Source organism: Procambarus clarkii, chromosome 35 (assembly GCF_040958095.1).
Source record: "Procambarus clarkii isolate CNS0578487 chromosome 35, FALCON_Pclarkii_2.0, whole genome shotgun sequence".
Classification (NCBI taxonomy): Eukaryota; Metazoa; Arthropoda; class Malacostraca; order Decapoda; family Cambaridae; genus Procambarus; species Procambarus clarkii.
This window is the reverse complement of record NC_091184.1, coordinates 25,502,739-25,529,984: the sequence shown is the minus strand read 5'-3', so window position 1 is coordinate 25,529,984 and position 27,246 is coordinate 25,502,739. Positions and strand designations below refer to the sequence as shown.

The following is a 27,246-nucleotide window of genomic DNA, read 5'->3' as shown; positions in this document are numbered from 1 at the left end:
TCATACATGATGATATAATGATACACACTACTGGGTATATGCTGATGATATAATGATACACACTACTTGTTATGCTAACATGCAGAACACTCTTAACTCTGTATTAGTCTTATGTCAGGACTTAGGTTTAGTCATATCTCAGCAGAGGAAACAAAGATACTAAACGGGTGTTCACCCAGGCAGGGAGGAGCTGTTCGCAAGATGCAACGGTATGATGGCTCCCAGCTTGACTATGTTAACAGATTCAAATACCTTGGCCTTGTATTGTCCTGTTGTATTCAAACTCTGTCGTCAGTATAATGAGAGGCTCCATAAGCCCTCTTGGAGATGTTGCAGGTTATCACTCAGGCTATGGTGCCAATGTCACAATTGTCAAAATGATGTACCTTGCATACATCAGATCTTTAGTGGATTATGCTGCACCTCTGCTTGCCTTGATGACTGAAAGAAAGCTTAAAGCGCTTGAAAACCTGCAGAACGAAGCCTTGAAGATAATCCTTGGATGCCCCTCGTACCACAAAGATACTTAACATGAGGAAGGAACTTAATATTAACTTAATAATACAATACAATACAATACAATACAATACAATTTTATTTAGGTAAGGTACATACATACAATAAATATTTACAAGGATTGTTTAACTTATAGGTATAGCTAGTACATACAATGCCTAAAGCCACTATTACGCAAAGCGTTTCGGGCATGATAAACTTAATAGAATATAATAGAATATGATATAATAGAATATTATAATATAATGATATATCATGATATAATCATGATATATCATGATATAATAGAATATGAGTGCATATTCTACTGCATTACTCCTTGTAATGATCCTCATATTGTGCTTCAGTAATCCAATGTATAACCCTGAGATGTTTTCCTAATTGTACTTAGGATTCCTTGTTCATTATTGTGTATTGTTCTGATCTGCTTCTGTGTCGAAAATTCTTGTATCGTACCTGTAAACAATTTTTTGACAATTTTACTGTAATTATCCTGCTTAAAATCATCTGTACTTGTAAAGTAAAGCTGTAATGTACCTGTTAAACACTTTTTATCAATTTTACTCCTAATTATTTCTCTAGAACTTTGTTTGTTTAAGGATTTGCTCAAAGATTAGTTTAAGGACTTTGCCCGAAACGCTATATATAGCTAGTGGCTTTACAAGATTGTAATTCCAACTTAAACTCTATGTTGTCTCTTAACCCCCAATGTAAGTTCTTGTATATATATAAATAAATATAATAAATAAATAAATAACGAGGGATCGAGGCATTAATGCGCAGTACGTGCTTCCCTCACCTGTGACGTCACAGCCTCATCTGACGACAGCATAAACACAGGCGGTCATTTTATGTTCCATCAAAATTAAAAAAATTTTTTTTTAAATTTTGCTCCGAGGGGCGAGTTTATTGGGCAGCGCCCAATGTGTTCGCAATAAAATGTTCTACAAGAACATATGTATAAAATGTCACACAAGGATGCGTTAGACCGGTCGCAAATGAATAACTATACATTGATCACTAGCCGTGAGCTCCAAACAGCGACGAAATGTTTCTATTCTTTTCAGGGTTGTAAACTCCATACTTGTTCTACAGCATTAAATTTGGTAACACTGAAATCGCAATAAAATTCCCTACACGTACATAGCATATAAATGTAGAATCATGATCGCGCCCACCTTCAAGAGTGTGGGAAGTGGGTGAAGTGTTACCCGTTACTGCACATCGACGAAATTAGTTTTGAAAAGTTTATTCTTTTCACTGTCCTGACCTTAATTTTCAATGTACGTATTTCATTTTTGTACCAATGTGTTCGCAATAGAATGTTCTACAAGGAAATATGTATAAAATGTCAAACAAGGATGCGTTAGACCGGCAACAAACAAAAAAACCTACGTCGATTAATTACACTCGTCGTGTCAACAAAACAATAGTCTTACCACGAAGATCCAATACAAAAATGCCGTTCTCTCAAATAGGCTTTGTGACTATTAGAGAAAACGAAAATTGTATGGCAAACATGTTCATAGTTGATCTCCAAGTCGATCGGCGTGTGAGAATTGAGACCACTGACAAAAGTTTCCCAGTCTGTCTGCCTCAGCTCTACCATACGTTCCCTGGCCTCAGCCAGAGCCGTTTGAAAGAGCTTAAGCATTTCAGCAGTGAAGGTCCTTCTATAAGCTAGTCCAATTAATTCTTCTGGCAGTGCATTTTAGTACATGCAATTTAGAATCATTATAATAAGCATAAGTGCTATTACCAGTGTAATTTGGGTTACGTGGCCTGGACGATGGATCAAGTGATTCTATGAATGAACATAACAAAGGGGGATATTAATAAGGGTAGAGTTGACTAAATGTAAACTGTCAGCAGAACTATTCGCATACTTTGCGTCACTATATAATGGAATGTGAAAAAATCGCTGAATTTAGAGATAACACCATGAATAGTGTCCAAGAAATGTGTAAGTACTTCATTCATAATGATGTGCTGCCCGAAATCTTAGCAAAGTGTAACGGTTCTATTGTTACGTAAAGTATGGTGACAAATAAACACAGACACTAAGATACTATATATATATTTGGTCGAATATACAGAAGTACACAGGTGATACTTTGATGCGAGTTGAGCGCACTGAGCGTCGGTACAGTATCTCGCAAGTGTCTGCTCTAGACCACACTTGAAAGTAGACTCTGTTTAATGTTTGATTGATTGATGATTGATAAAGATTAAGCCACCCAAGAGGTGGCACGGACATGAATAGCCCGTAAGTGGTACAATTTTTTTTTCTCAGTATTCTGAGGTTGCATTTAACCATCAAGCTATTATCGCGGGGGAGGATACTGCTTCACAGTCTTTATGAGGGTGTCCAGCTGCTGGACACCTTTGTTGACCAGGAGAGTGGCTGTGTTGATGGCTTCAGGGTGGCCACTGCATGATTTAGGAACTCTTAAAGCTCTTCTAAGGTCCCCAGCAAACATTTTCATGTTTTTAAAACATCCTAAAAACGACATTTCATTGTTTTCAGCACGTTTATAATTACGTTTAGAAAAGGTTTTTTGAGAACTTTTATATACAACCTTAGAACGTAAATAATTAACATTTCTAAAAACTTTTTTATAATCTTTTAATTACCTACATTAAAACGTTTAGGGTATAATAATTTTTTAATTCATATCTGAAATAGAAAGGGAGAGAAAGAAAGAAGACATATCTGAGAAAGAAATGGACATCCTATATATGTATGTGTAAATTACAAATAAATAGGGTACAAAAAGAGAATTAAAATATTATATTTATTTAATTAAGAATGAGTAATACAACAAAATATATGTAATAGCTCGAAATATATAGACTATATCTATAACAGAATATAAAAGTAAAAATTTAAAAATCTATAAAAATCTATATATGTGTAACGGTTCTATTGTTACGTAAAGTATGGTGACAAATAAACACAGACACTAAGATACTATATATATATTTGGTCGAATATACAGAAGTACACAGGTGATACTTTGGTGTGAGTTGAGCGCACTGAGCGTTGGTACAGTATCTCGCAAGTGTCTGCTCTAGACCACACTTGAAAGTAGACTCTGGTTAATGTTTGCTATTGCTGCTTATATGCCCGGGCATCTCACCGTGTTGCCCGGGCAACGCCTCACCTCATTCATCTCCAAAGGTTGACAGGAACATTAACACTATATTTGGAGCGAGTATATTATTGGGATAATCTACTCGCTACAGAATTCCCCCTCCCAGGGGATGAAAGGAAAAATACTTGATCAAGGAACTTAGCTGGTCGGCGAATTGTACGCCCTGCTCGCGTTACATAACCGTCAAAGTTAACTTCCTCCTCTTCGCTGATGTCATCTAACTGGGGTCGTAGGGTGGGAGGTCGCACAGGATCGTCCGTCGTCGCAGGATCAGGTTGTGGTGCGGCTGGTAACTGGGGTTGTAGGGTGAGAGGTCGTACAGGATCGTCCGTTGTCGTAGGATCAGGTTGTGGTGCGGCTGGTAACTGGGGTCGAAAAGTGAACTGCGTAGTCGGCGGATGTGTCTCTGGATTTAGCAGTGTCGCAGACGTTGAGACGAAGCCTGGAGCAGAGCAGAGAGCTGAGTGAGGCCGGAGTCGTGGAGCTCTATGTGGGAGAGCGTGGCGGCTCGATTGAGATTTGTGAGTGTCTAAACTCGGGGAGCGAGAGCGTGGCGGCTCGATTGAGAATTGTGAGTGTCTAAACTCGGGGAGCGAGAGCGTGGCGGCTCGATGCGGTCGTAGTCTGCTGTCTGCTCTGTGTCGAAGCTGTAGCGTCTTGGGTTGATTAGGACTGTACACGACGAGTACTACATTGTTGACTGTGGAAATTGTAGTCTGGTACTAAAAGATGTAGGCAGTGTGTGGACAAGCTCGGTGTAGCAGGAGAGAAGAATGTGCATAATTGTTGCGTCCTTGGGTCGCTGGTGGAGCATTTAGATCCGGGGCGGATGGGCTCGGGCACCAGGACATTAGGAGGTAATGTAGGCACGTAGTTAGGACAACAAGGTAATCACATCTAGAGCTGAATTGTCCTGAAGGCGACGAAGTGTCGGAAACGCAAGCTGTAAGTCCTGTACTGCGCAAAGGGCTTGATGACAGAGCAGCTGTCGTGGGCGTAGGACAAGCAGTGCCCTGGCAGCGACGGAGAGTCGGCAGGACAGGCTGTAGATCCAACATGATGTAATCATTGATGAGGCTGTCAGAAGAGTGAGTAACGATCGTGGAGCAGCAAGCCGTAGTAGATGAAAATGCAGAGATGGACGCGATGAAAATCATAGCTGTGGCGAGGGTGTTGGCAGTGTTCCATCACAGCAAACAGTAGCAGTAGAGGTCCAGTGAGAGTCCATGTTGTAGTCCATCGTGGCTGGGTATCGTCGAAACTTCGTGAAGGTCGAAAATAGCCTCCATCTGCATGAACCAAAATTCTGAATCATCTGCGTTGTATGCTGGAAACCTGGTAGATAAATCCATGACGAAAATCTAGTTTGTGACTAGGTGTTCTTTTTCACTCACTGGGTCACCAATGTAACGGTTCTATTGTTACGTAAAGTATGGTGACAAATAAACACAGACACTAAGATACTATATATATATTTGGTCGAATATACAGAAGTACACAGGTGATACTTTGGTGTGAGTTGAGCGCACTGAGCGTTGGTACAGTATCTCGCAAGTGTCTGCTCTAGACCACACTTGAAAGTAGACTCTGGTTAATGTTTGCTATTGCTGCTTATATGCCCGGGCATCTCACCGTGTTGCCCGGGCAACGCCTCACCTCATTCATCTCCAAAGGTTGACAGGAACATTAACACTATATTTGGAGCGAGTATATTATTGGGATAATCTACTCGCTACATATGCAATATGTGAACACAATAGATTTTGTGATCAAGCAGCCTGTGATTCATGTCATGCTGAGATCAGTCTGACGTTACAAGCAGTTATTGTTACTTAAAACTAAAACAAGTAAAATTTTCCGAGTATACATATAACACTATAGTTTTTCTATGACTAATAATAAAAATCTATTAATCAAAAGTTTAAGACTAATTAACTAAAAATAAAAATCTACAAGTGAATGTAAACAGTCAAGTATAATATTCATGTAGAAAGAGAAAGAAAAAGAGAGAGAGAAGGAAAGAAAGAGAAAGAAAGAAAGGGAGAAAGAGAGAGAGAAAGAAAAGAAAAAAGTCATGTATAATATTCATATTAGCACCATGCAATATAACTTAGATTAAGTAAAAATCTCAGACATTTTTAAATCAAATGAAATATGAGAGCCAGAGAGAGAGAGCGAGAGCCAGAGAGAGAGCGTGAGTCAGAGCCAGAGAGAGAGAGAGAGCCAGAGCCAGAGAGAGAGAGAGAGCCAGAGAGAAAGAGAGCCAGAGCCAGAGAGAGAGCCAGAGCCAGAGAGAGAGAGCGTGAGCCAGAGCCAGAGAGAGAGTGAGTCAGAGCTAGAGAGAGAGTCAGAGCCAGAGAGAGAGTCAGAGCCAGAGAGAGAGAGCCAGAGCCAGAGAGAGCCAGAGAGAGAGAGAGCCAGAGAGAGAGAGAGCCAGAGAGAGAGAGAGCCAGAGAGAGCGAGAGCCAGAGAGAGTGAGAGAGCCAGAGAAAGAGAGAAAGAGAGGGGGAGAGAGAGGGCCAGAGCCAGAGAGAGAGAGAGAGAGAGAGAGAGAGAGAGAGAGAGAGAGAGAGAGAGAGAGAGAGAGAGAGAGAGAGCCAGAGAGAAAGAGAGAGCCAGAGAGAGAGAGAGAGCCAGAGAGAGAGAGAGAGCCAGAGAGAGAGAGAGAGCCAGAGCCAGAGAGAGAGAGCCAGAGCCAGAGAGAGAGAGAGAGAGAGCCAGAGAGAGAGAGCGTGAGCCAGAGCCAGAGAGAGAGTGAGTCAGAGCTAGAGAGAGAGACAGAGCCAGAGAGAGAGAGCCAGAGAGAGAGAGAGCCAGAGAGAGAGAGCCAGAGAGCGAGAGCCAGAGAGAGCGAGAGCCAGAGAAAGAGAGGGGGAGAGAGAGAGAGAGAGAGAGAGAGAGAGAGAGAGAGAGAGAGAGAGAGAGAGAGAGAGAGAGAGAGAGAGAGAGAGAGAGAGAGAGAGAGAGAGAGAGAGAGGGCCAGAGCCAGAGAGAGAGAGCCAGAGCCAGAGAGAGAGAGAGCCAGAGAGAAAGAGAGAGCCAGAGAGAGAGAGAGAGAGCCAGAGAGAGAGAGAGCCAGAGAGAGAGCGCAAGAGAGCCAGAGAGAGAGAGAGAGCAAGAGAGCCAGAGAGAGAGCAAGAGAGAGAGAGAGAGCCAGAGAGAGAGAGAGCAAGAGAGCCAGAGCAAGAGAGCCAGAGAGAGAGAGCGAGAGAGAGAGAGCGAGAGAGAGAGAGAGAGAGAGAGAGAGAGAGAGAGAGAGAGAGAGAGAGAGAGAGAGAGAGAGAGAGAGAGAGAAAGAGAGACAGACAGAGACAGAAAGACACACACACAACAAAAGAGGAGACAGAACAAAATTAAGGCAAGGAGAGAGAAGACAGAACAGAAACAACAGAGAGAGGAGAGAAATGAGAAATCATTGAAGAGAAGGGGAAGAGAAACACAAGATAAGAAAAAGATACAAGAAAAATATGCAAGATAAAAATGACATAAATGAATACCACAAATATAAAAAGTAAAGGAAGAGAGGAGCTAGAAGAGACAGGAAACGAGAGGTGTTAGAAGAGATGAGGAAAGGAGAGTTTAAAAGACAAGAAAAACAGGAGAGAAACGTAAAAGAAATAAAAAAAAGGGACATTTGTGAGGAGAGAAAATAAAGAGACCAGAGAAGACCATATATCAAGAGTGTGAGGATAAAGACTTATATATTTTCTTAGTAGACATCCTCTGGCTCTTGTTGCCCCTCTTGTATACGAATTGTACTTGCAAGTTTTCCCTGAAAAGATATTAACAAAATTAATATTTAATTATTTATTTATATAAATTACACACACACAAACTTTATATATATATATATATATATATATATATATATATATATATATATATATATATATATATATATATATATATATATATATATATATATATATATATATATATAATATATATAGACCAGAGACCAATTATATATATATATATATATATATAATTTCGTAAACCTCACCCTGTAAACATTCATGTTTCTACATGTTAAACAAGCTACGAGGATGAGGGAAGGGGATGTTCCCTCCATGCTGGATATTATATTTACCAGGAAAGAGAAAGATATATTTATCATTCAGTACCTCCCTCCTTTGGTACCTCCCTTTTCCTCCTTTCAGTACCTCCCTCCTTTTACCCAAGTGACATTGTCACTTGGGTAAAAGTGACCATGTCTTTTTGGGAATAAAGTATGCAATGCATTATAATCTGGAAGAAAATGAGCTTGAAGCAGTTGAAAAACCTGACTTGTGGAGAGGTCATTATGGGGAACTCAGATATTTCCTTAAGGAATTTGACAAACACTTGCTGTTAGGACATGAAGTAAATGAGATGTATGTCAAGTTTTGTGAAATATATGATAATGGCACAACAAAATTTATACTAAAGCAGAGATGCAGAACTAGGAAAAAGGGAAAAATTGCCCAAACATACAAGCAATACAAAGATGCGAGAAACAACAATAGCAGTAAGGAGAGGGGCAGAAAGACTGACTTTCGGTCATATTCAACAACACAAATATACGCACACACACACACATTATTGGAAAAAATTGGAATTGGAATATTGGAAAAAATAATTAAAACTAAATGGGTAGAACACCTGGAGAGAAATGATATAATTTCAGACAGACAGTATGGTTTTCGATTTGGAAGATCCTGTGTATCGAATTTACTCAGTTTCTATGATCGAGCAACAGATATATTACAGGAAAGAGATGGTTGGGTTGACTGCATCTATCTGGACCTAAAAAAGGCATTCGACAGAGTTCCACATAGAGAGGTTGTTCTGGAAACTGGAAAATATTGGAGGGGTGACAGGTAAGCTTCTAACATGGCTGAAAAATTTTCTGACTGATAGAAAAATGAGGGCAGTAATCAGAGGCAATGTATCGGACTGGAGAAATGTCACAAGTGGAGTACCACAGGGTTCAGTTCTTGCACCAGTGATGCTTATTGTCTACATAAATGATCTACCAGTTGGTATACAGAATTACATGAACATGTTTGCTGATGATGCTAAGATAATAGGAAGGATAAGAAATTTAGATGATTGTCATGCCCTTCAAGAAAACCTGGATAAAATAAGTATATGGAGCACCACTTGGCAAATGGAATTTAATGTTAATAAATGCCATGTTATGGAATGTGGAACAGGAGAACATAGACCCCACACAACCTATACATTATGTGAGATATCTTTAAAGAATTCTGATAAAGAAAGAGATCTAGGGGTGGTTCTAGATAGAAAACTATCACCTGAGGACCACATAAAAAATATTGTGCGAGGAGCCTATGCTACGCTTTCTAACTTTAGAATTGCGTTTAAATACATGGATGGTGATATACTAAAGAAATTGTTCATGACTTTTGTTATGCCAAAGCTAGAATATGCAGCTGTTGTGTGGTGCCCAACAACAGAAGTTGGCCCATATCTTAAGAAGCACATCAACAAACTGGAAAAGGTGCAAAGACATGCTACTAAGTGGCTCCCAGAACTGAAGGGCAAGAGCTACGAGGAGAGGTTAGAGGCATTAAATATGCCAAAACTAAAGGACAGAAGAAAGAGGTGATATGATCACTACATACAAAATAGTAACAGGAATTGATAAAATCAACAGGGAAGATTTCCTGAGACCTGGAACTTCAAGAACAGGAGGTCATAGATTGAAACTAGCTTAACACAGATGCTAAAGAAATATAAGAAAATTCACTTTCGCAAATAGCGTGGTAGACGGTTGGAACAAGTTAGGTGAGAAGGTGGTGGTGGAGGCCAAGACTGTCAGTAGTTTCAAAGCGTTATATGACAAAGAGTGCTGGGAAGACGGTCTCATCCTGTAACTACACTTAGGTAATTACACACACACTATATATATATATATATATATATATATATATATATATATATATATATATATATATATATATATATATATAATATATATATATATATATATATATATATATATATATATATATATATATATATATATATATATAATATATATATATATATATATATAATATATATATTATATATATATATATATATGTCGTACCTAGTAGCCAGAACGCACTTCTCAGCCTACTATGCAAGGCCCGATTTGCCTAATAAGCCAAGTTTTACTGATTTAATATATTTTCTCTAATTTTTTTCTTATGAAATGATAAAGCTACCCATTTCATTATGTATGAGGTCAATTTTTTTGTATTGGAGTTAAAATTAACGTAGATATATGACCGAACCTAACCAACCCTACCTAACCTAACCTAACCTATGTTAATATGTTAGGTTGGGTTAGGTAGTAGGAAAAGTTAGGTTAGGTTAGGTTAGGTAAGTTAGGTAGTCGAAAAAACATTAATTCATGAAAACTTGGCTTATTAGGCAAATCGGGCCTTGCATAGTAGGCTGAGAAGTGCGTTCTGGCTACTAGGTACGATATTATATATATATATATATATATATATATATATATGTCGTACCTAATAGCCAGAACGCACTTCTCAGCCTACTATTCAAGGCCCGATTTGCCTAATAAGCCAAGTTTTCATGAATTAATGTTTTTTCGTCTACCTAACCTACCTAACCTAACCTAACCTAGCTTTTTTTGGCTACCTAACCTAACCTTACCTATAAATATAGGTTAGGTTAGGTTAGGTAGGGTTGGTTAGGTTCGGTCATATATCTACGTTAATTTTAACTCCAATAAAAAAAAATTGACCTCATACATAGAGAAAAGGGTTGCTTTATCATTTCATAAGAAAAAAATTATAGTAAATATATTAATTCAGGAAAACTTGGCTTATTAGGCAAATCGGGCCTTGAATAGTAGGCTGAGAAGTGAGTTCTGGCTACTAGGTACGACATATATATATATATATATATATATATATATATATATATATATATATGTCGTACCTAGTAGCCAGAACTCACTTTTTGGCCTACTATTCAAGGCCCGATTTGCCTAATAAGCCAAGTTTTCCTGAATTAATATATTTTTTCTAATTTTTTTCTTATGAAATGATAAAGCTACCCATTTCATTATGTATGAGGTCAATTTTTTTTTATTGGAGTTAAAATTAACGTAGATATATGACCGAACCTAACCAACCCTACCTAACCTAACCTAACCTATCTTTATAGGTTAGGTTTGGTTAGGTAGCCGAAAAAGTTAGGTTAGGTTAGGTTAGGTAGGTTAGGTAGTCGAAAAACAATTAATTCATGAAAACTTGGCTTATTAGGCAAATCGGGCCTTGAATAGTAGGCCAAAAAGTGAGTTCTGGCTACTAGGTACGACATATATATATATATATATATATATATATATATATATATATATATATATATATATATATATATATATATGTCGCACCTAGTAGTTAGAACTCACTTCTCAGCCTACTATGCAAGGCCCGATTTGCCTAATAAGCCAAGTTTTCATAAATTAATTGTTTTTCGACTACCTAACCTACCTAACCTAACCTAACCTAACTTTTTCGGCTACCTAACCTAACCTAACCTATAAAGATAGGTTAGGTTAGGTAGGGTTGGTTTGGTTCGGTCATATATCTACGTTAATTTTAACTCCAATAAAAAAAATTGACCTCATGCATAATGAAATGGGTAGCTTTATCATTTCATAAGAAAAAACTTAGAGAAAATATATTAATTCAGGAAAACTTGGCTTATTAGGCAAATCGGGCCTTGCATAGTAGGGTGAGAAGTGCGATCTGGCTACTAGGTACGACACATTATATATATATATATATATATATATATATATATATATATATATATATATATATATATATATATATATATATATATATATATATATATATATATATATGTCGTACCTAGTAGCCAGAATGCACTTTTCAGCCTACTATGCAAGGCCCGATTTGCCTAATAAGCCAAGTTTTCATGAATTAATATATTTTCTCTATTTTTTTTCTTATGAAATGATAAAGCTATCCATTTCATTATGTATGAGGTCAATTCTTTTTTATTGGAGTTAAAATTAATATAGATATATGACCGAACCTAACCAACCCTACCTAACCTATCTTTATAGGTTAGGTTAGGTAGCTGAAAATGTTAGGTTAGGTAGTCGAAAAAACATTAATTCTTGAAAACTTGGCTTATTAGGCAAATCGGGCCTTGCATAGTAGGCTGAGATGTGCGTTCTGGCTACTAGGTACGACACATTATATATATATTTATATATATATATATATATATATATATATATATATATATATATATATATATATATATATATATATATGTTTCATTGAATATGACCGCATATTCTGTATTAATTATTTTCTGGTTTAGGGCTTCTATCCCTCTAACTATTTTCTTAGCATCAGGGCTTAATTGAAATAGGAGTTCTCCAAAACTCATTTTCGTACTTTTAAGGTGAAGAAAAGAAGTGATTTACTATAGAGTGAATTACACTTATTTGTATAATTTGCACGACGTTTCGAACCTCCATGGTTCATTCTCAAGTGAACAGATCTTGCAATACTAGTTGATTTTATACCCGCATTAGGTCAGGTGATAATACAATGAAGGTGAAAACATGGGGGGATACATAAGGGATAAACATAGGGGCTGCTGAAGGCTTATTGGCCCATACGAGGCATCTCCTATCTAAACACAAAGATTAATCCAGTGTAATTGGCCTGTTATGTTGGACATTGTCTTCTGTGTTGGCATCGATATGTTCTTGTCTTGTCTTTACTCTCATGGTGGGTAGAGTAAATAGTTCCGTGATTTGGGTGTTCATGGTAGGTCGCTCTATTCTTATGTGAATTGCCTCAAGAATTTGTAATCTTCTTGAATCTTGGGTTTTGTCTATTATGCAAGTATTCTTGTTCAACATTTCTCTTGTTAGAGTAATGTCATGGGCTTGTCTCATGTGATTCCTAGGAATCACATGAGACAAGCCCATGACATTGTCATGGGCTTGCCCATGCAGTCTACACTAAGGAAACAAACATAGGAATGTGCCTAAATGCCAACAGCGACTGCCCTGACAGGTACAAGAGGAGTGTTGTTAACGCATACGTCGACCGTGCTCTCAGCCACAGCTCAGAATGGAAGCAAGTCGACGAAGAACTCTGTAGGGTAAGGCAGGTCCTAGTCAATAACGGCTTCTCCAATGGTTTCATCGAAGACATCATAAGAAGGAAAGTGAAAAGCCATGCAACCTCCGAAGAGACAACTAACACAACACCTATACCCCCTATTAGACTATTTTACAGGAACTTCTTTTCCACAGCTCATAAAACGGAGGAAAGGGTCCTGAAAGATATTGTTAATAGAAACGTTATCCCTACAGACAAAAATCAGAGGATACAACTGACGATTTACTATAAAACCAGAAAAACGGCCAGCCTACTCATGAGAAACTCTCCAGACACAAAACAGAACGCTTTAAAAGAGACTAACGTCGTCTATGCCTTCAAATGCCCACTTGGGGACTGTAAGCTCCAAAAAACCCAGTATATAGGCAAGACAACAACATCTCTTTCTAGGCGTTTAACGATGCATAAGCAACAGGGCTCCATTAAGGAACATATAATCTCTTCCCATAACCAAACCATCGCCAGAGAAATCCTAGTAAACAACACAGAAATCATCGATAGATACAGCGATAGCAGGCGGCTTGACGTTTGCGAGGCACTACACATCAAGAAGTCAACACCAGCAATCAACAGCCAATTATTGCACAACTATATTCTACCCACCTCAAGACTCCGCTCCAATATAGAAGCATCAAGAAATATGGACCAATAGGCTTTCTACAAACACTTCTATTCAATACCCATTGTTTCTGTTCTGTCTTGTGTTGATACTTTTAATACCCTATTAATATCCCCTATTGTTCTGTCTTGTGTTAATGCCACATCACCCTTCCCACCTCACTCAAATGTAGATATAAAATCAGAGAAACGCAAGTTCTAATCAGTTGTGTATTTGTGAAGTCTTTGAAAATGTAATAAGTTTTACGAAACGCGCCCGTGTCGCGTCAGACTAGAAATAAAAATGAATTTTGGAGAAGTGATTTTTTATTTACCTCCAACAGTGAAGCGTAATGTACGAAAGATTGAGAAAATTTGTGTTAGAATTATTAATCTTACTTTTTCGGTCATATTTAATAATATATATATATATATATATATATATATATATATATATATATATATATATATATATATATATATATATATATTATATATATATATATATTCAAAATTCGTCAGTGTACTACATTTTTGTTGTTGCTTTTAGGTGTTGCTTTTAACCAGTGTACGTGGGTCTGATTGTGCAACCACGGTTCGAAGAATAATGAAGATATGAACAAACGACCTGTGGTCACTATACAGTCTGGAAGGGCAAAAGAAGAAATTGGCATTTCTACAAAAACAAGAACTATATAATGTTATTTTAAGTAAGTAACCAAAAAATTAAATAATTTGTTTAAAGTTTAAAATTCACTTAAAAATTTAAATTTTAAGTTAAAAAATTTTAACCAAAAAACTTAATATTTTTCATATTTGGAACCATTCCATAATATTTTCCCAAGCATAAATGATGATTATATTTCTATCACTTGCTCTTAAGATTGTTTCATTTAATAGAGGTTGGGCATAATTGTTCTCTGCTGCTAATAGAACTGACTGACTTAGCTATAGGAAAATGTAAACTTAATTGGTTTATCCATTACAGTATTTTGCAGTTTATTTCATGATCCTGTGCTTAATACTTGCATATATAGTAGATTACAAAATGCATTTTTATATCATTAGTATTGAATAATAATAATGCAAATAATTGACTTATAAATGATGTACAATTAATTGGTAGGTGATATTATATTATTAATATTTTTTCATTCTTGCAAAGCCTTAACAAAGCCATTAACATGTTAATATAAACTTGATCACCTTCCACTTATTTTCTCATGTGCTACCTACATGTACAAAACCTTATTCCTAAATGCATATTTTGTTCTGAAACTTGTCCTTTATATGTTGTGTATCACCATCTCTGGAGAGTTTTATCTGATTGATGTATAAATTACTTTTAATTTTACAGAATATTATTGTTATACTGAATTTATTATTATATAAATAACTTAATTTTACAGAATCATCTATCAACGCACATCCACAAGTTGAGGAGGAGGATGTGACCTTCCAGATTTCTGAAGTACTGAAACAGGCACCAAACAGGCCTGGTGGATCTAGGTACAAGGTAAAATAATTTAAATTTTTTTTTTTTTTTTACTAATTGTCCGATATATATATATATATATATATATATATATATATATATATATATATATATATATATATATATATATATATATATATATATATATATATATATATAAATAAATATATATATATATATAAATATATATATAATGTGTCGTACCTAGTAGCCAGAACGCACATCTCAGCCTACTATGCAAGGCCCGATTTGCCTAATAAGCCAAGTTTTCTTGAATTAATGTTTTTTCGACTACCTAACCTAACATTTTCAGCTACCTAACCTAACCTATAAAGATAGGTTAGGTTCGGTCATATATCTCTATTAATTTTAACTCCAATAAAAAAAGAATTGACCTCATACATAATGAAATGGATAGCTTTATCATTTCATAAGAAAAAAAATAGAGAAAATATATTAATTCATGAAAACTTGGCTTATTAGGCAAATCGGGCCTTGCATAGTAGGCTGAAAAGTGCGTTCTGGCGACTAGGTACGACATATATATATATATATATATATATATATATATATATATATATATATATATATATATATATATATATATATATATATATATATATATATATATATATATATATATATATATATATATATAATATGTATGTGTGTGTGTGTGTGTAATTACCTAAGTGTAGTTAAAGGATGAGACCGTCTTCCCAGCACTCTTTGTCATATAACGCTTTGAAACTACTGACAGTCTTGGCCTCCACCACCTTCTCACCTAACTTGTTCCAACCGTCTACCACTCTATTTGCGAAAGTGAATTTTCTTATATTTCTTTAGCATCTGTGTTAAGCTAGTTTCAATCTATGACCTCCTGTTCTTGAAGTTCCAGGTCTCAGGAAATCTTCCCTGTCGATTTTATCAATTCCTGTTACTATTTTGTATGTAGTGATCATATCACCTCTTCTGTCTTTTAGTTTTGGCATATTTAATGCCTCTAACGTCTCCTCGTAGCTCTTGCCCTTCAGTTCTGGGAGCCACTTAGTAGCATGTCTTTGCACCTTTTCCAGTTTGTTGATGTGCTTCTTAAGATATGGGCCAACTTCTGTTGTTGGGCACCACACAACAGCTGCATATTCTAGCTTTGGCGTAACAAAAGTCATGAACAATTTCTTTAGTATATCACCATCCATGTATTTAAACGCAATTCTAAAGTTAGAAAGCGTAGCATAGGCTCCTCGCACAATATTCTTTATGTGGTCCTCAGGTGATAGTTTTCTATCTAGAACCACCCCTAGATCTCTTTCTTTATCAGAATTCTTTAAAGATTTCTCACATAATGTATAGGTTGTGTGGGGTCTATGTTCTCCTGTTCCACATTCCATAACATGGCATTTATTAACATTAAATTCCATTTGCCAAGTGGTGCTCCATATACTTATTTTATCCAGGTTTTCTTGAAGGGCATGACAATCATCTAAATTTCTTATCCTTCCTATTATCTTAGCATCATCAGCAAACATGTTCATGTAATTCTGTATACCAACTGGTAGATCATTTATGTAGACAATAAACATCACTGGTGCAAGAACTGAACCCTGTGGTACTCCACTTGTGACATTTCTCCAGTCCGATACATTGCCTCTGATTACTGCCCTCATTTTTCTATGTCAGAAAATTTTTCATCCATATTAGAAGCTTACCTGTCACCCCTCCAATATTTTCCAGTTTCCAGAACAACCTCTCTATGTGGAACTGTCGAATGCCTTTTTTAGGTCCAAATAGATGCAGTCAACCCAACCATCTCTTTCCTGTAATATATCTGTTGCTCGATCATAGAAACTGAGTAAATTCGATACACAGGATCTTCCAAATCGAAAACCATACTGTCTGTCTGAAATTATATCATTTCTCTCCAGGTGTTCTACCCATTTAGTTTTAATTATTTTTTCCAATATTCCAATTCCAATTTTTTCCAATAATGTGTGTGTGTGTGTATGTATATTTGTGTTGTTGAATATGACCGAAAGTCAGTCTTTCTGCCCCTCTCCTTACTGCTATTGTTGTTTCTCGCATCTTTGTATTGCTTGTATGTTTGGGCAATTTTTCCCCTTTTCCTAGTTCTGCATCTCTGCTTTAGTATAAATTTTGTTGTGCCATTATCATATATTTCACAAAACTTGACATACATCTCATTTACTTCATGTTCTAACAGCAAGTGTTTGTCAAATTCCTTAAGGAAATATCTGAGTTCCCCATAATGACCTCTCCACAAGTCAGGTTTTTCAACTGCTTCAAGCTCATTTTCTTCCAGATTATAATGCATTGCATACTTTATTCCCAAAAAGACATGGTCACTTTTACCCAAGTGACCATGTCACTTGGGTAAAAGGAGGGAGGTACCAAAGGAGGGAGGTACTGAATGATAAATATATCTTTCTCTTTCCTGGTAAATATAATATCCAGCATGGAGGGAACATCCCCTTCCCTCATCCTCGTAGCTTGTTTAACATGTAGAAACATAAATGTTTACAGGGTGAGGTTTACGAAATTATATATATATATATATATATATATATATATATATATATAATTGGTCTCTGGTCTATATATATTATATATATATATATATATATATATATATATATATATATATATATATATATATATATATATATATATATATTTATATATATATATATATGTTTGTGTGTGTGTAATTTATATAAATAAATAATTAAATATTAATTTTGTTAATATCTTTTCAGGGAAAACTTGCAAGTACAATTCGTATACAAGAAGGGCAACAAGAGCCAGAGGATGTCTACTAAGAAAATATATAAGTCTTTATCCTCACACTCTTGATATATGGTCTTCTCCGGTCTCTTTATTTTCTCTCCTCACAAATGTCCCTTTTTTTTATTTCTTTTACGTTTCTCTCCTGTTTTTCTTGTCTTTTAATCTCTCCTTTCCTCCTCTCTTCTAACACCTCTCGTTTCCTGTCTCTTCTAGCTTCTCTCTTCCTTTACTTTTTATATTTGTGGTATTCATTTATGTCATTTTTATCTTGTATATTTTTCTTGTATCTTTTTCTTATCTTGTGTTTCTCTTCCCCTTCTCTTCAATGATTTCTCATTTCTCTCCTCTCTCTGTTGTTTCTGTTCTGTCTTCTCTCTCCTTGCCTTAATTTTGTTCTGTCTCCTCTTTTGTTGTGTGTGTGTCTTTCTGTCTCTCTCTTTCTCTCTCTCTCTCTGGCTCTCTTGCTCTCTCTCTCTCTGGCTCTCTCTCTCTCTCGCTCTCTCTCGCTCTCTCTGGCTCTCTTGCTCTCTCTCTCTCTCTCTGACTCTCTCTCTCTCTCTCTGGCTCTCTCTCTCTCTCTCTCTGGCTCTCTCTCTCTCTCTGGCTCTCTCTCTCTCTCTCTGGCTCTGTCTCTCTCTCTCTCTCTCTGGCTCTCTCTCTCTCTCTCTCTGGCTCTCTCTCTCTCTCTCTGGCTCTCTCTCTCTCTCTGGCTCTCTCTCTCTGGCTCTCTCTCTCTCTCTGGCTCTCTCTCTCTCTCTCTCTCTCTCTCTCTCCCTCTCTCTCTCTCTCTCTCCCTCTCTCTCTCTCTCTCTCTCTGGCTCTCTCTCTCTCTGGCTCTCTCTCTCTCTCTCTGGCTCTCTCTCTCTCTCTGGCTCTGTCTCTCTTGGCTCTCTCGCTCTCTCTGGCTCTTTCGCTCTCTCTGGCTCTCTTTCTCTCTGGCTCTCGCTCTCTCTCTCTCTCTGGCTCTCTCTCTCTCTCTGGCTCTCTCTCTCTCTGGCTCTCTCTCTCTCTGGCTCTCTCTCTCTCACTCTCTGGCTCTCTCTGGCTCTCTCTCTCTCTGGCTCACGCTCTCTCTCTCTGGCTCTGTGGCGCTCTCTCTCTGGCTCTCGCTCTCTCTCTCTGGCTCTGGGTCTCTCTCTCTGGCTCTCATATTTCATTTGATTTAAAAATGTCTGAGATTTTTTACTTAATCTAAGTTATATTGCATGGTGCTAATATGAATATTATACATGACTGTTTTTTCTTTTCTTTCTCTTTCTCCCTTTCTTTCTTTCTCTTTCTTTCCTTCTCTCTCTTTTTCTTTCTCTTTCTACATGAATATTATACTTGACTGTGTTTACATTCACTTGTAGATTTTTATTTTTAGTTAATTAGTCCTAAACTTTTGATTAATAGATTTTTATTATTAGTCATAGAAAAACTATAGTGTTATATGTATACTCGGAAAATTTTACTTGTTTTAGTTTTAAGTAACAATAACTGCTTGTAACGTCAGACTGATCTCAGTATGACATGAATCACAGGCTGCTTGATCACAAAATCTATTGTGTTCACATATTGCATATATAGATTTTTATAGATTTTTAAATTTTTACTTTTATATTCTGTTATAGATATAGTCTATATATTTCGAGCTATTACATATATTTTGTTGTATTACTCATTCTTAATTAAATAAATATATTTTAATTCTCTTTTTGTACCCTATTTATTTGTAATTTACACATACATATATAGGATGTCCATTTCTTTCTCAGATATGTCTTCTTTCTTTCTCTCCCTTTCTATTTCAGATATGAATTAAAAAATTATTATACCCTAATTTACCCTAAACGTTTTAATGTAGGTAATTAAAAGATTATAAAAAAGTTTTTAGAAATGTTAATTATTTACGTTCTAAGGTTGTATATAAAAGTTCTCAAAAAACATTTTCTAAACGTAATTATAAACGTGCTGAAAACAATGAAATGTCGTTTTTAGGATGTTTTAAACACGTGAAAATGTTTGTTGTTTGTTTGTATAAGCCTATACTTGCATAAACCACAAGTGAAGATTAACAATCTTTGGACAACACCCACCAGTGGGCCTCGAACCCAGAAAGCACAACTACCTTCCAGTAGCTTATAGCATGGACACGAGTTCTCTCACATTAACAGTGGCTTGATGAAAAACGCAGAGTAACCTCTCACTTGTCTAGTGCCCTCGGAAAGTGGAGATATTTGAGGTGTATATATATCTCGAAGTCTCTACTTCTTTTGTAGGGTCTGATGGTGTAGTGGGTTAAGGCGTACTAGTTATGGCAGCTACTGGAAGGTAGTTGTGCTTTCTGGGTTCGAGGCCCACTGGTGGGTGTTGTCCAAAGATTGTTAATCTTCACTTGTGGTTTATGCAAGTATAGGCTTATAGCATGGACACGAGTTCTCTCACATTAACAGTGGCTTGATGAAAAATGCAGAGTAACCTCTCACTTGTCTAGTGCTCTCAGGAAGTGGAGATATTTGAGGTGTATATATGTCTCGAAGTCTCAACTTCTTTTGTAGGGTCTGATGGTGTAGTGGGTTATGGCAGCTACTGGAAGGTAGTTGTGCTTTCTGGGTTCGAGGCCCACTGGTGGGTGCTGTCCAAAGATTGTTAATCTTCACTTGTGGTTTATGCAAGTATAGGCTTATAGCATGGACACGAGTTCTCACATTAACAGTGGCTTGATGAAAAACGCAGAGTAACCTCTCACTTGTTTAGTGCCCTCGGGAAGTGGAGATATTTGAGGTGTATATATATCTCGAAGTCTCTACTTCTTTTGTAGGGTCTGATGGTGTAGTGGGTTAAGGCGTACTAGTTATGGCAGCTACTGGAAGGTAGTTGTGCTTTCTGGGTTCGAGGCCCACTGGTGGGTGTTGTCCAAAGATATATGTATATGCGAACAAGCCTGAATGGTCCCCAGGACAATATGCAACTGAAAACTCACACCCCAGAAGTGACTCGAACCCATACTCCCAGGAGCAACGCAACTGGTATGTACAAGTAAGTAATTATCAAAAGAAGGCACCAAACCGGGAAGGCTATGTAGCACCATCAAATACGCAAAATAATCAGAGGGCGCTAAATATCACCAAGGATGCCAATACGAGAACAAAAACGCATAAGGCGAACGATATCAAAAGTATCCGAGTCACCAAGAATTCTATCGAGGGACAGGTGACCGCGAGGGGCGGTCGGAAAGCAAGACACACGCTCGTCCTGGAAGTCAGGACATTCAAGAAGGACATGCACGACCGTAAGAGGGACAATGCAACTAGGACAATAAGGAGCAGGGCGGCGCTCCATCAAGTGACCATGGGTTAAGCGAGTATGGCCAATACGCAACCTCGCCAGAGCTGTTTCCCACCGCCGGTTACGGTGGAAGGAGGACGGCCACGAGGAAACACAACATTTAAGAGTACGTAGCTTGTTACCAGTAACAGACAACCAAGAAGCCTGCCAACGGGTAAGGACTGAGGAATTGATAACCGGGTAAAAGTCGGATTACGGAATGCCTTTACGAGAGATGGGACAAGAGCGGATAGCTTCCTTAGCGGCAGCATCCACACGCTCATTTAAAGACACACCAATATGGCTGGGAACCCAACAAAACTCAACCGACTTAAATTTACTGTGAACGAGAAACAGCCAATGCTGGATCTCGACAACTACTGGATGAACCGGATTAAAGGACCCGAGAGCCATGAGGGCACTACGAGAGTCAACAACAACCACAAAGGAAGACTGACAACGAGAAAGCAGGAGACGAAGAGCATAGAGAATAGCATAAAGTTCCGCTGTAAAGATGCTAGTCTCCGGAGGCAAGCGACACATATAAGTGCGATCAGGAAAAACAACAGAGTAGCCAACACCGTCCGCTGACTTAGACCCATCGGTGAAGACAGAAACGGAGCGGGAGTGAGAAGAAAAGTGCTCGAGGAAAAGGCGTTTTAGAACCGTAGGAGGGGTAAAAGCTTTAGTGATACGGGTCAAGGAAGTACAAAACCGCGGAAGAGGGACCCTCCACGGGGGCAAAGAAGGAACAACACGAGGAGAAACATCAGAAATACGAACGGAGAGAGAATCCTGTAGGCGAGATAACCGGACAGAAAGAGGGAGGTGGTGAAGAGGAACAGGAACCACAGGAGGGGTAAAAGTTAAAGCACGGCAGAGGCGAGAGGAAGGATGTTGCAAGGACCGCGCAAGATAGCGAAGACAGTAGCGATCACGGCGGTCCTGGAGAGACAGGAAGCCAGTGTCAACATACAAGCTAAGGATGGGAGTCGAACGAAAGGCACCAGAACTGAGGCACAACCCAGTATGGTGCAAAGCATCAAGACGGCGAAGAGTAGAAGGAGAAGCAGACGAGTAAGCAGGGCAACCATAATCGAGCTTAGACAGGACGAGAGAGGAATGTAAAGCAAGGAGAGTGCGCCTATCTGCCCCCCAAGAAGTATGAGACAAGACCCGAAGGAGGGTAAGGGCCTTAGAGCACTCAACACGGAGGTAAGAGATATGGGGAGACCAAGACAAACGAGTGTCAAGGAATAACCCCAAAAGCTTCGCGGAATCTTTGTATTCAAGGGGATGACCATAAAGTGACAAAGAGGGACGAAGAACAACCCGTTTCCGCGTAAAAGTCATGGCACAAGTCTTAGAAGTAGAGAACTTGAAGCCATGACCTGTGGCCCAAGACGACACGGCATCAATTGCAAGTTGAAGCCGGCGTTGAAGGAGAGGCGAATCATCACCCTGACAACAAAGGGTAAGATCATCGACATAGAGAGCGGAGAAGACACCAGAAGGAAGAGAGGAAAGAAGACCATTGAGGGCAACAAGAAAAAGAGTAGTGCTCAGAACACTACCCTGGGGCACACCTTCGTATTGCTGAAAAGAGGGAGAGAGAGTGGTACCAAGGCGCACCCGAAAGGAACGACGAGAGAGGAAGCTGCGGAGAAAGAGAGGGAGATGACCACGAAGGCCAAAAGAATGAAGTTGAGATAGGATATGATAACGCCAAGTGGTGTCGTAAGCCTTTTCTAGGTCAAAAAGGACGGCAACAACGGAGGTCTTCGCAGCAAAAGCAGTACGAATATAGACCTCCAAGTTCACCAGGACATCTGTCGTGCTGCGGCACTTGCGGAAACCAAATTGAGAAGGGGAGAGGAGGTGATGGTGTTCCAGGAACCACATCAGACGAACGTTAACCATACGTTCAAAGAGTTTGCAGACACAACTTGTGAGAGCAATAGGGCGAAAGTCCTTAGGGGAAGTACCCAGAGACCCCGGTTTGCGAACAGGGAGGACAACGGCATCGAGCCAGTCCTCAGGGACTGACGACGACTCCCAGATCCGATTATACAGACTCAGTAAATACTGAGACGTGCTCGGAGGGAGATGGCGAAGCATCTCATAATGAATACCATCGGAGCCCGCCGCCGTAGAACCGCAGAGGGCCAGGGCAGAACGAAGTTCAGAGAGAGAGAAGGGATCATTATAGGGAAGCTGAAGATGAGTGCAGAAATCTAAAGGACGAGACTCAAGGGCAGGTTTACGAAGAAGGAAAGATTGGGGAAGATGAAGACCAGAGCTAACAGAAGAAAAGTGGGAACCCAGTTCGGAAGCGACCTGCAACGGGTCCGCCACAAGAGTATCATGGAGGTGAAGGACCGGTGAAACATCAGGAACGAACTTACCCGCTATCTTGCGGATACGCTTCCAGATCTGGGCCAGAGGGGTCTCGGACGTAATTGTTGAGACATAAGATGCCCAACATTCATGTTTAGCCGTATGGATGGCCCTACGGGCCACCGCACTCGCTTTCCGAAAGAAAAGAAAAGAATCGGTCGTCTACCTACGGCGGTGCCTCTTCCAGGCTGCACGCTTACAGCGGACAGCCCGAGCACAGTCCGCATTCCACCAGGGAACGCACTTCCGTGGACCCCGAGAGGAAGAGCGAGGAATAGAGCGGAGGGCAGCGTTGAAGACAGTGTCATGAAAAAGGAGGAGAGCGCGAGAGAGAGGCAGAAGGGAGAGGTCAGGGAGAGCAGCACTGAGGGTAAATAGGGTCCAGTCTGCCTTAGCAAACTGCCACCTAGGGAAAGAGAGGGAAGGGCGAAAAGAGAAAAAGGAAACAAGGATGGGGAAATGATCACTTCCATGGAGGTCATCAAGAACCTGCCACGTGAAATCTAAGTAAAGAGAAGAAGAGCAGAGAGAAAGATCAAGACAAGAAAGGGTGCGAGTCCGAGAGTCCAAATGAGTGGGCTCACCAGAATTCAGAAGAGACAGGGAAGAAGAGAGGAGAAACGGCTCAAGGAGGCGACCCCGGGTATTCGTCAGAACGTCACCCCAAAGAGAATGACGACAATTGAAGTCACCCAGCAGGAGCACAGGCTCCGGCAAGGAGTCCAGGAGGTGTTTCAAATCAGGAAGAGAGAGCGGGACACTCGGGGGGAGATAAATGGAACAAACTGTGTACCATTTCCCCACAAAGATACGAGCAGCAGAACAATGGAGAGGCGAAGGAAAAAGTAAAGGAACAAAGGGAACATCAGCCCGAATCAAAAGAGCAGAAGAAATAGAAGCCCCAGCAATGGCTGGGGGGGGGGGGGAGAGAAAGGAATAGCCACGAAAACGACCAGGACGAGCACCAAGCATTGGCTCCTGGAGACAGACACAAAGGGGCGAAAACCGCGAAATCAGAAGTTGGAGTTCGAGGAAATTGGCGTAATAACCTCGAACGTTTCATTGAAGAATGGACAACGACGAGAAGAGAAAGGACAAAAACAGAGAACAAGGAAGAAACAAAGGCGAAAGAGCAACAGAGCACGTTAAAGAATATCAGGGTCGGGATCAGGGTCAGCAAAGTCAGGGTTAGGGGGCATGGGTAAACTGAGCAAAGACGGAGGGAAGGAAACGGGAGAACAGAGCAGAGGTGGGCGGGCAGGGTCTGGAGGAGGAGGAGGAAGAGGAGGAGACAACGGAGAGGAGCCGTCAAGGACAGCAGCAGGAGGAGGGGGAGTAGAAAGAGGGGAGCGCACCCCAGCAAGAGCAGCAACCGAAAGGGAAGCAGGGGCCAAAGAAACCTCCATAGCAGGAACAGGGGGCGCAAGCACTGAAACGGGAGGGGAAGGAGCAACAGAGCCAGAAGGAGGAGCTGAGGAAGAAAGCGAAGCCTTCTTACCTGCCGGGGAAGAGGAAGGAGAGGAGCCAGGCTTACGCTTCTGACTTAGAGAGACCGGTGTCCCAGCAACTACGTACCGGGCAACGGATTCCAGTGTCTCAACAGGAGAAGCCGAACGAGAGCACACACGACGGCCGTTAGGAGAGCGATGGACATCCGCCCGCACCGACAGGCGGTGGGGAGAGCCAATAGATGGAGGAAGAGGATGGGAAGGAGGATCGGAGGGGGACGAGGAAGAAGACACAGAAGACACGACAGACCGGGTAGAATTAAGGGGAACCCCAGACAGAGGACCAGGAGGAGGATCCTTCGGGAGAGAACCCAAAGGAACAGAGGAGGGGGCAGTGGGCGCATCAGGGTCCAAGGCCCGGAAACGGTTGTGAGTCTGAGGAAGGCGGGAAGGACGAGGAGAGGAAGAGCGCAACACGCGAGCATAAGAGATATTAGCATAAGGCGGGAGCCGGCGAACCTGGCGCCTCGCCTCAGGAAAAGATAAACGCTCCTGGTGCTTCAGGTTGAGGACGGCTGCCTCAAGCTTGTAATGGACACACGCACGGGAGAAGGTAGGATGGGCCTCACCGCAGTTGAGGCAACGAGCCTGGGGAGAAGTGCACTCCGACTTAGAGTGACCTTCGCCACCACACAAAAGACAGAGAGAGACAGTCCCGGAGCAGCGGAGGGCACCATGCCCAAACCTCCAGCACTTGTTGCAGAGCCGAGAAGGAATGTACTCCTGGACAGAGCACCTGGCACCAGCAAGAATGACAGAGGGTGGAAGGGTCCTACCATCAAAGGTAATCTTCACAACCCGGAGGGGTTGACGGCGACTACCACGAGGGGGACGAGTAAACGTGTCCACCTGGCGAATAGAATGGCCCTGGGCAGCGAGGATATGGCGAATATCGTCGTGGCAGTCGCGCAGGTCCCGAACACCGGTTGCAACATGGGGCGGGAGCAAAATAGTGCCAACACTGGCATTCAACTGAGCGTTCTTCGAGACCCGAACGGGGGTCTCGCCAAGGCAGGATAAGGCAGCCAAGCGGGAAGCAGCATCCTGAGAAGGAGCAGCAACGACACGTGTACCGAGACGAGTGGGGTTGAAAGTAATGGAGGCATCCACGGAATCAATGAGATGTCGATGAAGGGAGAAATCGTCAGGAGGCGCAGAATCAAGAGGGAGGAGATCAAAATATTTGGCCCACGAAGCGGGACCAAACAAGGCTTGATAGGTAGCAGAACTGGAAGGAATCGAGCGAGGGCGGCCGTGACGAGGACGACGGTGAGAACCCCCAGAGAGAGAGGGGTTAAAAGGCGCAGTAGTTACAACTAGAGAAGGAGCCGCGCCAGGGGACGAGGTAGTCACCACTGGGGGCTTGGGGCTCGACCCAACCACAGAGGAGGGAGGGGAGCCAGGGGAAGGAGTCAGAGAGGCCAAAGGAGGAGCAAGGTCGGGGCCCAATGCAGCGGAGGCTACAGAGCCCGGTCTTCCAATACGGACCGACTCGGGGGCTTGGACGCCCACCCCACGAGCCTGAGAAGGTAAGGCAGAAGCAGCCGAAACAGGGGTTATCATCTTGACGAAATGAAGAATTCACTCACGAATGTGCCCCCACACCCACCGTGGAGCCACAATTAGAGGCAGGACACCCAACAAGAAGCTATCGCCGATCTTGTCGGGGCCTCCTAGGGGTGCGTTGTGAGTATACGCCCCACAAACGCCACCTTAAGAAACCGACAGTCAGTCGAGATCGGGTTCAGTGACGAAGTGGGGATTGACAATAAAAGGTTCCCCTCGCTCTCGACGTCGGGTACTGCAGTTCTACGGGTGCATGAGTATGCCTCCTCAAGCACCCGGGCGTCAAAATAGAAGAAGTCCATGGAAGAACCAGAACGAGCAAAAGGTCGGCAGGAAACGGCAAGCAGATAGGAGAAGAGGGGGAGAAAAACGAAACAGAAGGAAAAGGAAAAGATGCCCAGCAAAATTGGAGAGGACGGCAGCAGGAGCACAAGGCTAGAAAAGGACAGAGGACTGTCCCAAGGAGCATCACACTCCGGCAGCCGCCCACTAAGCCCCCACACGGCGACAACGAGCTGAGCGGGGAGGAGGCTGGTATGTACAAGACGCCTTAATCCACTTGACCATCACGACTGGACATAATGAGGTGATAGCCTAAGCTATTTGAACCACCCCACCGCTGGCACTCGGATAGTAATCTTGGGCATAGCATTTTACCAAATCATCACATATATATATATATATATATAATATATGCAATTGAT

The 27,246-nt window shown here is 40.6% G+C and overlaps 1 long non-coding RNA gene across 1 annotated transcript; it reads left to right on the top strand.

Annotated features, from left to right (window-relative positions):
• Positions 1-14,047: 14,047 nt before the first annotated feature.
• LOC138371277 (uncharacterized) lies at positions 14,048-18,378 on the top strand. Its single transcript, XR_011230382.1, has 3 exons — positions 14,048-14,172; positions 14,872-14,978; positions 17,732-18,378. It is a non-coding gene; the product is annotated as an uncharacterized lncRNA (long non-coding RNA).
• Positions 18,379-27,246: the final 8,868 nt, after the last annotated feature.